The sequence below is a fragment of the Carcharhinus amblyrhynchos genome, chromosome 6 (assembly GCF_965287045.1).
Source record: "Carcharhinus amblyrhynchos chromosome 6, sCarAmb.v2.hapA, whole genome shotgun sequence".
Lineage (NCBI taxonomy): Eukaryota > Metazoa > Chordata > Chondrichthyes > Carcharhiniformes > Carcharhinidae > Carcharhinus > Carcharhinus amblyrhynchos.
The window spans coordinates 22,099,081-22,113,230 of NC_137329.1; the positions used below are offsets into that span (position 1 = coordinate 22,099,081).

General features: G+C 46.9%; 1 protein-coding gene and 2 long non-coding RNA genes across 4 annotated transcripts in view; 1 reads left to right on the top strand and 2 right to left on the bottom strand.

Annotated features, from left to right (window-relative positions):
* The window catches only part of LOC145343745 (uncharacterized), a 57,040-nt gene that overhangs the window by 41,651 nt on the left and 1,239 nt on the right, over window positions 1-14,150 (bottom strand). The window lies entirely within an intron of this gene.
* LOC145343746 (uncharacterized) lies at window positions 3,823-14,004 on the bottom strand. The gene is made up of 3 exons (XR_013886794.1): window positions 13,918-14,004; window positions 12,588-12,804; window positions 3,823-4,100 (listed from the first exon to the last, which is right to left on the bottom strand). It is a non-coding gene; the product is annotated as an uncharacterized LOC145343746 (long non-coding RNA).
* The window catches only part of hipk3a (homeodomain interacting protein kinase 3a), a 245,114-nt gene continuing 241,082 nt past the window's right edge, over window positions 10,119-14,150 (top strand). For both annotated transcript variants that reach the window (XM_080190014.1, XM_080190016.1), the window contains exon 1: window positions 10,119-10,494. The gene's annotated coding sequence lies outside the window, so the exon portion shown is untranslated. The remainder of the gene's footprint in view (window positions 10,495-14,150) is intronic.

Here is a 14,150-nt window from a genome sequence, read left to right on the forward strand (position 1 = left end):
TGGTATGTTCCTTTTGAAACATCTTGCGCTGAAGTACACCCAGGTCACTTGTTGATCTTGTCACCATCTGGCCAATTTGACAGGAATTCAGTGGTTAAGAAATTTTTCCTTCAGCGTGACTGCACCAGCCGACTCGGGATAAAAGGACATCACTTGTAACTGGTCAAGGTTGACTAATACAGATATTAAAATAATAGATTGATATTCGTGGGGAAATGTTCCAATCCGTGACTGGTTTACTTTTGGTGCAATTACTATAAAAGTGGCCAATCCACATGCTAAAATCTGTAATTTTGCAACTCTGCATTTTATGTGGAAGGTATCTTCATTCCGCATGCAGCCTTTTTCACATAATATTTATTGCTGTTGGATGAAATACTCAGGCTTCTGTATGTGATGGGATCTGAAGAGAAGGCAAAGGGGGGATGGGGGCTGAAGTGTATATCCTTGGTGCAGATGCATGCTTGGGGATATGAGACGATGTGCATGTTGACAAGAAAACTTGTCTCTGTTGAGACTGGCAGCCATCTGCCATAGTGTTGGGTGCCATTCCTATGAAACGTTGCTGAATTAGTGTAGCCATGCCAACCTGCAGATCTCTGTGATGCTCTGAATGGCCTTGGTGGTCTTCCTCTAATATCTTGGCACATCCTCCTCTCCTCCATTGTCTTCCCCCAAGGAAGAGTGCTGCGTCAGTCCCACCACCTCATTCAACTTCAGGCATCCTCGTACAGGCATATCATGCGGTGCACAGCAGAACACAATATGAGACACCCTGGCTGGCTTGTGCTGGTGGGCACCACCTAATTGATCAAAGCAATGGAAGCACATCCTCAGCATGCCAGTGGACTGTTTGATGGGGTAGACTAATGATTTATAATCGTTTCCATTACAACTGAACCCCAGTTAAAGAAATAATTTGCATTTCTATAACACCTTTCATGACTTTAGGATGTCCCAAAAGACTTCACAGCCAATGTATTATCTTTGAAATGAGGTGACCATTTTGAAGGCAGTGATCTTCATGTAGCTTCTTTAACACCCGTTTCCCCAGTGCTGGTAAAGTAATCATACTGAGCTCCCTTTGAAGACACCCTGACTGAACTGAAAGCTTCATTCTCCTTGAGCGGTATGGTATCAGTTTCTACATCACTTCCTTGCATACATTACTATATAGCAGGTTCTACGGTGAGCCAAAAGGGACAAACTTATAACAGTTATGGTGGTGCGTGTGGTGTTATGTCTTTGTTTTTGGCTTTAACAAGGCTTGGTCAAGCTTGAATCGCTGGAGAACACGACAGATCCACATCAAACTATTGTTCTTCTTGAAATGGTGGCTGAGAGATCTTTTGCGGCCGTCTGAGAAGGAAAATATGGCCTCAGCTTCATGACTCATGCAAAAATTTACAATTCTGGGAGTTTTGGTCTCTGGTGGGCCTTCAGCCCACTACTTCACTGACCAAAGGTCACCATTGCGAGTGACCCTTCCATATTTGTCCTCAAAATGGCTGGCTGAAGTTAAAATAACTAAAATATTTCACTCAAGAGGCCGATTCTCAGCAAGACTGCTGATGAGGAAGGAACAATTATCTTCTGTTGAGTGACGAACCCTCAAAGCAACGTGAGGCTTCTTTTTACATTTTGTTTTATTAATCAGTAAGCCTGACATCTTTATTGTTAAGTCTGTTAATCCCCCAGAATACTTGAAGAATCTTGCCTCAGGTAATTAATTTTAGTGAGGTAATTTCAGTAAATGCTTATGACTGATTTGTCATTTGTGGAGATTATCGATTCACAAGGTCTAATCCAACTTTCTGGGTTGTGCAAAAAGAGCTGACTGTCTAAAATCATAAATAAATCTTATTAGAGCAGTCAGGAGGGCAGATTTTCTTGCAGACAAAGAGCTTGGAATATGCCAGGATTGCTGCCAATGGTGACATCTAATGTTCCCTCATCCACTCACTCACCTCTGTCAGTGAGGTTGTGGGCTGATGGCTCACCAGAGACCAAAACACACAATACAGGCTGACACTCCCAGAAATGTCAACCTTTGGATGAATTGTTAAACTGAGGGCATGTCTTCCCTCTCAGTTGGTTGCAAAAGATTCTACAGCCACTATTTCAAGAGGAGCAAAGGAATTTTCCCCAGTGTTATTGCCAATATTTATCCCATCAACTAACATCACTTATCCAGCTGATCTGGTCAACATTATTGACTGGTTGTGGATCCCTGCAGTGTGCCAGTTGGCTGCCATATTTCCTACATTCCAACAATGACAACACTTCAGAAGTACCTCATTGATTGTAAAGTGCTTTGGCCATGAAATTATGAAAGACACCATGTAAAATATCAGCTTTTTCTGAATGAAAGAGGAGGTGGTGGCATGGGGGTATTGTCGCTGGACTAGTAATCCAGAGACTCAGGGCAATGCTCTGGGAACCTGGTTTGAATCCCACCATGGCAGATGGTGGAATTTGAATTCAATAAAAACCTATCTAAAATTAAGAATCTATTGATGACCATGAAACCATTGTGGATTGTTGGAAAAAACCTGTCTGGTTCACTAATGTCCTTTAGGGAAGGAAATCTGCCATCCTCACCTTGTCTAGCCTACACGTGACTCCAGAGCCACAGCAATATGGTTGACTCTTAAAGGCCCTCAGGGATGGGCAATAAGCCCTCAGGATGGGCAATAATTGTTGGCCCAGCCAGTGATGCCCATGTGCCATGAATTAATAAAAAAAGGGTCTGATTTTCAATGTGGCACGTGGAAAATTTGACACCCAGATAATTTCCAAATCCCGACCCCATATATTTCATGTTTAGAGGTCTGGTGTTTTCTCATTGCACGTCTTTAGTGAACTAATCTCAAAATAGCAGTTTCCAGAGAACTGCCTCATGGCAGAGGTCACGTGACTATGGAAAGCCAGATAGGATGTGTAGAACTGATTGCATTTCAAATTTCACACATCATGCTTTTTGTGTGAAAAGACAAATTTGCTTCCCTGATGTGGGTTACCCAAGTTACCCAGTGTACACCCACTGTTATCATACATTAATAACTGTCTGTTCAACTAATTGAAGGCTTTTGCATCCTGTCAGTAGCTCCTAACATCTTTCATAGCTACACACTGATTCTCCAAAGAGTCTTTCAGAGCTGCAACTTCTTTATGTGGCTTTTTGAGCTATGTATTCACTGCAACATTTCCAGTGTTTAAGACACTATTTTAAATCCACTTCCTGACGCTATGTTTCATGTTAAAAGACAGCAGAGTTTCTTAGTGTTTTCTAATTCCCAAAAGAATGAGAATGATGGTACGGAATTCAGGGAAAGAGACTGTGAAGTTCATGAGCAAATTGACATAGGGCAACTTACCATGGCCAAGCAATATAACCTGCACATCTTTGGACTCTACTGCAGCACCCAGAAGAAACTCGCACAGGCAGGGGGAGAACATGTAAACTCCAGACAATTACCTGAGGCCAGAATTGAACCCAGGTCCCTGGCACAGTGAGGCAGCAATCCTAACCACTGTGCCACCCTGCCCTCCTCTGATCTGTCACTTAATTCCATGTCTCCTTTCACTATTATTTTCAAAACTAAATTCATTAGAGCTGAGATTATATTCAGTATTCCCAAAGCATGTTTAATACATACGCTTTTTCAGAACAATCTGGAGTCTACTTTAATAAAAGATGATTAAAAAAAAGCTAATCCCACTTCAAAGTCAGGAGTAGAAAGAAAAATATGCAAATGAGGTAGTCTTTTAAAATTACAATTGGCAAATTATTGCTGAGAAATGGACAAGTATTCTAATAGCTGTTTTAGGACATTGATCTTTTATTTGTACTTTCGAATTTTATTTCAAAAGAGTTACAAATGTTTGCACTGGTTCATCCTCTAACTTACAGGAATGATGGTGACACTAAATGTGGATACAGATTTTGAATTATTCTTAATTTAAATTATCCCTGTTTACTCTTTATAACATACTTTATTGCAGAATTTCCCAGGAGCAATGTTATCAATACTTATTCTTGTTTAGTCTTGATGGAACGTAGGAACAAGAGGAGGCCATTCAATCCCTGGAGTCTATTCCTATAGAAAGTAAGGAATTAAGATATTCACCAGTTAACTCAGCAATATTCATAATATGAGAAGATAAAAACGCAGCTTCAATACAATAACAAGCTGATCTTCCAGGTCTATCTTTGTGTATTGTTTTCCAAACATATGTTTAAACTAAGTTTCACATAAAGTTGCTAGTGCCACAATGTAAGTGGGGGACTTCAACTTGGGTACGTTGGACTTTACCTTGCACCGGGTTCACGAATGGTGGGCAGCACAGTGGCACATGGGTAGCACAGTGGTAAGCACTGCTGCCTCACAGCGCCAGGAACCCGGGTTTGATTCCTGGCTTGGGTCACTGTCTGTGTGAAGTTTGCACATTCTCCCGTGTCAGCATGGGTTTCCTCCCACAGGCCAAAGATGTGCGGATTAGGTGGATTGGCCATGCTAAATTGCCTCTTAGTGTCAGGGGGACTATCATGATTCTAGAATCATAGAATCCTACAGTGCAGAAGGAGGCCATTCAGCCCATCGAGTCTACACCGATCACATTCTCACCTAGGCCGTAACCCCATGATAGTCCCCCTGACACTAAGAGGCAATTTAGCATGGCCGATCCATCTAATCCGCACATCTTTGGCCTGTGGGAGGAAACCCATGCTGACACGGGAGAATGTGCAAACTTCACACAGACAGTGACCCAAGCCAGGAATCAAACCCGGGTTCCTGGCGCTGTGAGGCAGCAGTGCTTACCACTGTGCTACCCACCATTCGTGAACCTCTCAAGCTCCAGCTCAGCCGTTGTTACCAGTGTCCTTGAGGGATAGAAGGGTGTGAGACTCATTGCTTATATTTCTCTCATATTGTTTACTCTTTTGTAATAAACCATTATGATAGTTTAGAGGTTATAATTCCAGTCTGTCTCTTATCTCCCGGATCATTAAAAGAACAAAAGAGTACAGTTCTCCCATTCAATGAGATTGTGGCTATCTGTATCTTAACTCCATCTACATTTCTCCTTTAACCCTTAATTCCTCTGTGTAACAAAAATCTGTCAATCTCAACTTTAAAGTATTCAATTCTCTGCTTCAACATCTTTTTGGGGAGAGTTTCAAACTTCCACTACCCTTTGTGTAAAACTTCCTGACAACATCCCTGAACTTTCCCTTTGTTCTGGACTCACATAAATGGTACAAATTGTTGAGGATTGTTGTTCAACTAGGATATGGGTAAGGAAGCCAGCTTTTCTCTGCATCAGTGTTTCAACTGGCATGTAAACAAAATCAAATGGTAATCATGGACTAGAGGTCGATGGTGCAAAATAGACACCTTAGCATACATAATGGTGGACGGGTATTGTGCAATCATTATACTCCAAGGGACTGATATTGCTGTAGGCAAAAAATAACAGGCATCCAGGGTCATTACTGAAATAGGTATTCTTCTTCTTGCATATGGAGGAACTGATCTTTTTGCAAATTTGGGTCCTTAGATCTACACATTCCAGGCATTGCTCTCTGCCCAGAACACCAGCAAAATGAGCAGAAAGGGGAGGCAGTGTGTAATAGTGTTGTCACTGGGCTAATAATCCAGAGACCCAGGGTAATGGGATGGTGAGGGATTGGAATGCCCTGCCTGCTGCAGTTGTAAATGCGCCTAGTTTGGGGGCGTTTAAGAGATTCGTGGATAGGTTTATGGATGGAAAGGGATTGGTTTAGGTTAGTGGGTCATTGCTTTTTAACTGGTCAGCGCAACATCGTGGGCCGAAGGGCCTGTTCTGCGCTGTAATGTTCTATGTTCTATGCTCTGGAGACCAAGGTTTAAATCCCATAATAGATGGTAAAATTTGAATCCAGTAAAAAATTGGGAATTAAAAGTCTACTGATAACCATTGTTGATTGTTGTAAAAAACTCATCTGGTTCACTAATGTCCTTCAGAGAAGGGAATGTGTTCTCCTTATCTGGTCTGGCCTACATGTGACTCCAGATCCACAGCAATGTCATTTACCCTTAAATGCCGTCAGATATGGATAATAAATACTGGCCAAGCCAGCAACACCACATCCCATGAATGAATAAAAAAAAGGCCCACACAAGCCAATTTCAAGGTCAATATCGATCGTTCTATAATATATTAAGACATCCTTCTCTCATGTAATTCTGTGTCACATTTTTATTCTCATGTCTTTTGCTGTAAGACTTTGCTGATTGCTGCAGATTTAAAACTTGAGCTGATCAGAACCTGATGGGAATTGGGAAGGCATAAATTGAAAGTCAGCCAGGACCAATTTCATTGCTAGTGCTCATGGACAGAGTTTAAACTAAATTGGCAGAGGTATGGGAATAAGAGATAATACCAGAGAGGAATACCAACTGCACAGAACACTGGGAGCAACAGATCAAAGTGGCATACAGGAAGGTATCAGGTGGGTTCTGCATCGGGGGAAAACCAGTAAAGTCTACAATAGGGTTACTGCACATGTATGTGAATGAATGCACTGTGTTGAAATTAAGATTGATGAGTTGAAGGCGCAGATAGCTACATGGAAATATGATGTTGTGACAGTAATAGAGACCTGACTCAAAGAAAGGCAAGACTGTATAATAAATATTCTTGGATAGAAGGTGTTCACAAAAGATAGCAAAGGAAAGAAAGGGCGAGGGATGGTAGCATTGATTAAGGAGAGCATTGCAGTGCTATAGAGAGAGGATATCCCAGATGGGCCAAAGACAGAATCTACTTGGCTAGAGCTAAGGAACAAAAATATTGCAATTATGTTGCTTGGTATAGCCTATAGAGGAACATATTGGTACAGAAATTATTTACATGTACAAGCATTATTGAGTGATTATAACAGGGGAACATTCATTATCAAAATATAGGCTGAGATAGTAGCAGTGTGAAAGGCAGTGAGGAGCAAGAGTTGCTAGAGTGCGTTCAAGAAAATTTCCTACAATGGTATATTTCCAGTACAATAAGAAAGGAGGCATTGCTAGACCTGTTTCTTGGGAATGAGAGGGGCAAAGTGAATCAAGTTTCAGTAAGAGAATATTTAAGGACAGTGAACATTGTGTCATAAAGTTCAGATTAATAATGGAAAAGCACAAGGAACAATCTAGTAAGAATAACTAACTGGGGAATGCCAACTTCAAAGAATCAAGGATGGATCTGACCCAATTTTTCTGAAATTATTCATTCATGAGAGCTGCTAACTAAGCCAGCATTTATTGCCCAAGCCAGTGTTTATTGTCCATCTCTAATTGCTCTTGAGATGGTGCTGGCGAGCTACCTTCTTGAACCGCTGATTCCACGTGGGATAGGTACGTCCACAGTGCTATTAGGAAGGGTGTTTTGGGATTTTGATCCAGCGACAGTGACACTGACATAATGGACCTGGTCTATCGGTTTTATGTGAGCTATATGCTATCTGAACCAAACATAATGGCATTGTTCACAAGGAATTTCATTAGCTGCTTGAGCCACGTGATCTGTTTCCAGTTACTCCATTGGCTAGGTGCCAGCGAATCTTCCGGAAGCATGTAAAATAACCTATGGATACAGGGCATGTGTAGTCTTTTCTCTCAAGCAATAACTCTAGAGATAAACCATCGCAAGAAGAAATGCCCCAAGAACATCTTCAGAGACCATGAGGATAGATTCTACATCAGGAAAGGTCTTGGCCACTTCATTCTAACAGGGTAGTGTTTGTTCTCAGTTAAAGAGCTAATGTTCAGTTAAGAGTTAAAATTCAATAAAAGAATTAAAGTGTTGCAAATGTTTGAGTTGGTACCTAAGGTGTTAAATAAAGGAAGATTGTTAAGAGAATTTGAGTCGACTCCTGTTCTTGTTTGTCACATTAAACTGGAATTCTTGGAGGATGTTTACAGAGCCAGCATATGCACGATGGGCCAAATGGTTTCCTTCTGTGCTATAACCATGCGATGACTAAATTAGTTAGAAAACTGCTAATGCAAAACAATTAATGAAATTATGAAAAAAAATCCAAATCACCAGTCCAAATAATGAAACGCTCAAAATATTTTGGAAAAAGGAAGATGGAAGGCCAGAGAATGACTCTAGCTGAGTTGTTCTTTCGGGATGCAAACATGACCGACAAAACATTGCGTGCTTTTCACTTTCTTCTTCCTATCCATCACTCCTCGTCATTCCTCTCTGGTCCATTTTTCTCCTGACACTTTCTCTCCTCCTTCCACTATCTACTCCCTTTGAGAAGTCTCACAACACCAGGTTAAAGTCCAACAGGTTTATCTGGTAGCAAAAGCCACTAGCTTTTGGAGTGCTTGCTGCTCCTTCATCAGGTGACTGGGAATTTTATTCACAAACAGGGAATATAAAGACAATTTACAAGATAATCTTGGAATATGAGTCTTTACAGGTAATCAAGTCTCAAAGATATAGATAATGTGAGTGGAGAGAGCATTAAGCACAGGTTAAAGAGATGTGTATTGTCTCCAGGCAGGACAGTTAGTGAGATTTTTCAAGCCCAGGCAAGACATGGGGGTTACAGATAGTGTGACATGAACCCAAGATCCCAGTTCAGGCCATTCTCACGCGTGTGGAACTTGGCTATCAGTCTGTGCTCAGCGACTCTGTGCTGTCGTGTGTCATGAAGGCCGCCTTGGAGAACGCTTACCCAAAGATCAGAGGCCAAATGTCCATGATCCCTTCAACACAGGCAAAAAAAATCATGGAATCCCTACAATGCAGAAGGAGACCATTGGGCCTATCGAGCCTGCATCAACAACAATCACTCAGGCCCTATCCTCATAACCCACATATTTACTTTGCTAATCCCCCTGAACTAAAGGGCAATTTAGCATTGCCAATCCATCTAACCCACACGTCTTTGGAGAGCTGGTGGAAACCAGAGCACCAGGAGAAAATGTACACAGATATGGAGAGAATGTGCAAACTCCACACAGCCAGAATCAAACCTGGGTCTCATACCACCATGCTGTCTGACAACCATCCTTTCCCTTTTCATCTTTCCTCTACTATCTCCTCCATTTCCCTCCCTTTTCCACTCATTGTCCTACTCTTTCCCCTCAAATCCCTTGCCTTCCTTCCTTCCTTTCCTGTCTCATTTCCCTTTAAACAGTAAAAAGTCTGACAACACCAGGTTTTAGTCCAACCTATTTATTTGATAATATTATCAAATAAATCGGTTGGACTAAAACCTGGTGTTGTCAGACTTTTTACTGTGTTTACGCCAGTCCAACGCCGGCATACCCACATCATTTCCCTTTCCCAGTTTACCCTCCCTGTGTGCCATTTCCCTTTCTCCATATATTCCCCTCCACCTTCCTCCCCTCTCCTTTCCCCATTGACAGGTCCATGTTGTCCATCCCACTTTTCCTCTCCTTTTCCCCACTTGTTTTGAAATCCCTCCATCCATACCTTTCCTTCAACTCTTTCCAATTCCCCATCCCCCTGCAGGGTTGATGTAAGCCTACTTGTGACACTATTAAGCTTACCCTTGTCCTTCCTCATCTTCTCCCAAGTTTCAGCTTCACTTCTCATCGTACTCCACTTGTGGCCCCGCCCCCACACTTTGACCGCCAACAAGCCCAGCCCCTTGACCTCATATGCCCCGCCCCTTTACTCCCCAGTCGCGACCCCTCTCCCACTGGATTCGTCCCGCGCCCTGGGCCCCGCCCCTCTCCCACCGGCCCCGCCTCTCTGTCGCTGGCCACACCTAGCTCCACCACTAGCTCCACCCCTCCCGCGGTGCCCCCACCCCCTTGGGCCCGCCCCTCTCCCGCCCGCCCCGCCTCCGCTTCGACGGCATCTCTCCAGCCACTAGCTCCGCCCCTCCCAATGCCCCGCCTCCTCCGGCGATACCCCTCCCCTTGGGCGCACGCATCTCACCGTAGCCCCGCCCCTCTATTGCCGGCCAGCCACTAGCCCCGCCCCTTGTCCGCAGCCACGCCCCATTTCTCCGCCCCTTCCCGGATACCCCGCCCCCTAGGGCTCCGCCCCTCTCCCGCAGCCCCCGCCCCCAGGGGCGCTGTGCGCAGGCGCGCTGCTGCTCCCTCAGACAGGGTGAGCTGCGCCCGGACATGTTGTTGTTTTTGGATTCGGGCTCTGATCGGCATCGGCGGCCGAGCGGTACCGCCACCCTCTGAGGCAACTCCCGACGGGCCGGCCATGGGGCCACGGAGCCGACAGTGTGGTTGAGGCATAGGTTAGGGGACGGGCCGGGCGCTTTCCCCCCAAACCCCCTGGCCGAGGCGGACAGGATGGCGGCAGCGGCCTGAGCCGACTATGCAGGGGACACGGCTCGGCTCCAGCTCCGGCTCCGGCTTCACCGCGCCGCCACCGCATCGGAATCGGGATCCGGATCGGCTCCGGCACCGGGATCGGCACCACCGCACCGCCACCCCCTGCTTCCTCCCCGTCAAGGTAAGAGCCAGTACTGGGAGAGGGGGCTCCAAACTTGATCAACAACCCCCTCCTCCTCCTCCCCCCCTCCCTCCTCCTCCCCCCCCTCCCCACAACGGAACTTTACCTCTGCTCATCGGCAACATGGAGCTTCACACTTCACTATCTGATCCCCACGAAACCGTGTCTGCCCCCTGATCCCCATGAAACCGTGTCTGCCCCCGATCCCCATGAAACCGTGTCTGCCCCCTGATCCCCACGAAACCGTGTCTGCCCCCTGATCCCCACAAAACCGTGTCTGCCCCCTGATCCCCACGAAACCGTGTCTGCCCCCTGATCCCCACGAAACGGCGTCTGCCCCCTGATCCCCACGAAACGGCGTCTGCCCCCTGATCCCCACGAAACGGCGTCTGCCCCCTGATCCCCACGAAACGGCGTCTGCCCCCTGATCCCCACGAAACGGCGTCTGCCCCCTGATCCCCACGAAACGGCGTCTGCCCCCTGATCCCCACGAAACGGCGTTTGCCCCCTGATCCCCACGAAACGGCGTCTGCCCCCTGATCCCCACGAAACGGCATCTGCCCCCTGATCCCCACGAAACGGCGTCTGCCCCCTGATCCCCACGAAACGGCGTCTGCCCCCTGATCCCCACGAAACGGCGTCTGCCCCCTGATCCCCACGAAACGGCGTCTGCCCCCTGATCCCCACGAAACGGCGTCTGCCCCCTGATCCCCACGAAACGGCGTCTGCCCCCTGATCCCCACGAAACGGCGTCTGCCCCCGATCCCCACGAAACGGCGTCTGCCCCCTGATCCCCACGAAACGGCGTCTGCCCCCTGATCCCCACGAAACGGCGTCTGCCCCCTGATCCCCACGAAACGGCGTCTGCCCCCTGATCCCCACGAAACGGCGTCTGCCCCCTGATCCCCACGAAACGGCGTCTGCCCCCTGATCCCCACGAAACGGCGTCTGCCCCCTGATCCCCACGAAACGGCGTCTTCCCCCTGATCCCCACGAAACGGCGTCTGCCCCCTGATCCCCACGAAACGGCGTCTGCCCCCTGATCCCCACGAAACGGCGTCTGCCCCCTGATCCCCACGAAACGGCGTCTGCCCCCTGATCCCCACGAAACGGCGTCTGCCCCCTGATCCCCACGAAACGGCGTCTGCCCCCTGATCCCCACGAAACGGCGTCTGCCCCCTGATCCCCACGAAACGGCGTCTGCCCCCTGATCCCCACGAAACGGCGTCTGCCCCCTGATCCCCACGAAACGGCGTCTGCCCCCTGACCCCCACTAAACTGTATTTGATTCCTGTTAAACTGTGTCTGATCCCCACTACACTGTGTCTGCCCCTTAAACCCCACTAAATAGTATCTGCCCCTTCATCCTCACTAACCTGTATTTGCCCCCGATCCACACTAAACTGTATCTGCCCCCGAGCCGCACTAAATCATATCTGCCCCCGATCCCCATTAAACATTATTTGCCCCCTGATCCTCACTAAACTGTATCTGCCCCCGATCCCCACTAAATCATATCTGCCCCAATCCCCATTAAACAGTATCTGTCCCCTGATTCCCACGAAACTGAATCTGCCCCTTAATTCCACAAACTGTATCTGTCCCCTGATCCCCACTAAACCGTAACTGCCCCAATCCCCATTAAACTGTATCTGTCCCCTGATCCCCACTAAACTGTATCTGCCCCCTGATCCCCACAAAACATATCTGATCCACACTAAACTGTATCTGTCCCCTCACCCCCACTAAATTGTACCTATCTCCTGACCCCTACTAAACTGTATCTGTCCCCTGGAACCCCACTAAACTGTATCTGCCCCTTGATCCCCACCAAACTATACCTTCCCCCATACCCCACTAAACTGTATATGTCCCCTGATTCCCACTAAACTACATCTGCCCCCTGATTCCCACTAAACTGTAACTGCCTCCTGATCCCCTAAACTGTATCTGCCCCGATCCTTATTAAGCTATATCTGCCCCCTGATCGCCACTAAACTGTATCTGCCCCCCGATCCCCATTAACCTGTATCTGCTCCGATCCCCTGCCCTGATCCCCACTAAACTGTATCTATCCCCTGATCTCCACTAACCATGGTGGCACAGTTGTTAGCACTGCTGCCTCACAGTCTCAGGGACCTGGATTCGATTCCTGGCTGGGATCACTTCTTGTGTGGAGTTTGCATGTTCTCCCTGTGTCTGCGTGGGTTTCCTCCGTGTGTTCCGGTTTTCTCCCACAGTTCAAAGATGTGCAGGTTAGATGAGTTGGCCATCCCTCAGTGTACCCGAACAGGCGCCGGAGTGTGCCGACTAGGGGATTTTCACAGTAACATACTGCAATGTGAATGCAGTCTTACTTGTGAATAATAAATAAAGTTTACTTTAACCGATCCCCACTAAACCACATATGCCCCTGATCCCATTGAACTGTACCTGCCTGTGATTCCCACTGAACTGTATCTGTCCTTTGATTCCCACTAGATTTTATTTGTGCCCCGACCCCCACTGAACTGTACCTGCCCGTGATTGCCACTGAACTGAACCTGGTCCTGACCCCACTGAACTGTACCTGTCCTGACACCCGCTGAACTATACCTGCCCGTGATCGTCACTGAACTGAATCTGGTCCTGACCACATTGAACTGTACTTGTCCCGTCCCCCGCTGAACTGTACCTGCCCGTGATCACCACTGAATTGAACCTGGTCCTGACCCTACTGAACTGTACCTATCCTGACCTCTGCTGAGTTGCATCTGCCTCCATGCCTGCTGAACTGAAACTGTCCAATGATCCTGCTAAAAGGTTTTTCCCCGATACCTTCTCCTAACACACTATAAACAATGCCCTTCCTTGAGTTTCCTTTAAGTAGCATCTCTTTATGGTTTATCCACCAGGATTGGTGATGAACATTTATCCTTTTCTGCCACTGCACACTCCGAGCTCTGCAACCAGTTGTACAAACAGACCCTCCCTCTGCAAATCCTTCCTATGGCCCCAAAGAATACTGTCCATGAATCCTGACCCCATAAAGATACTTTCCCTAGATATCTCGTCCCCAAGACCTCTACCTAGGCTTTCCTATTCTTCTGTGGATGGCACTTCCCCCAACCTCCTCTAAACTGTACCTGCCCACCCCTCCCCAGTAATGCCTAAAATCTACTCTCTTAAACCCTCTCTAAAACTGTACACTCACCCTGGCCTCCTCTAAAATGTTTGCGCTCCCTACATCCACTAAACTGCACTTCACTGCCCCCCTAATCTATACCAGGCCCCAATCTCTCTTAAACTAGACCTGTCCCCACTCTCTTAAACCAGCCTGTCCCCACTCTAAACTTTCTCCTCCAACTTTCCCCATCAACATTCTCCACACTAGGATCCCATGTAAATAACGCAGTTCCTGTCCACTCTGTAAACAGTACCTACCCCAAGCTCCTGTGTCCCGTAAAGGTTCTCTGCAAAAGTAGCTGTAAATATTAAGAGTTCCTAAGTTGCTCTGTAAATATTAGCATGCTTCCTCTAAATGCAGTGCTCTGCAGGACCCTGTTTAAATCTGAATGCCCTCCTAGGGGTCCCCCCCCTCCCTGCCGAAGCGCTTTCCCAAATAAGGCTAACTTCCGAATGGGAGCCAATGCTGTCATTGCAGAAAATGTTAGTTA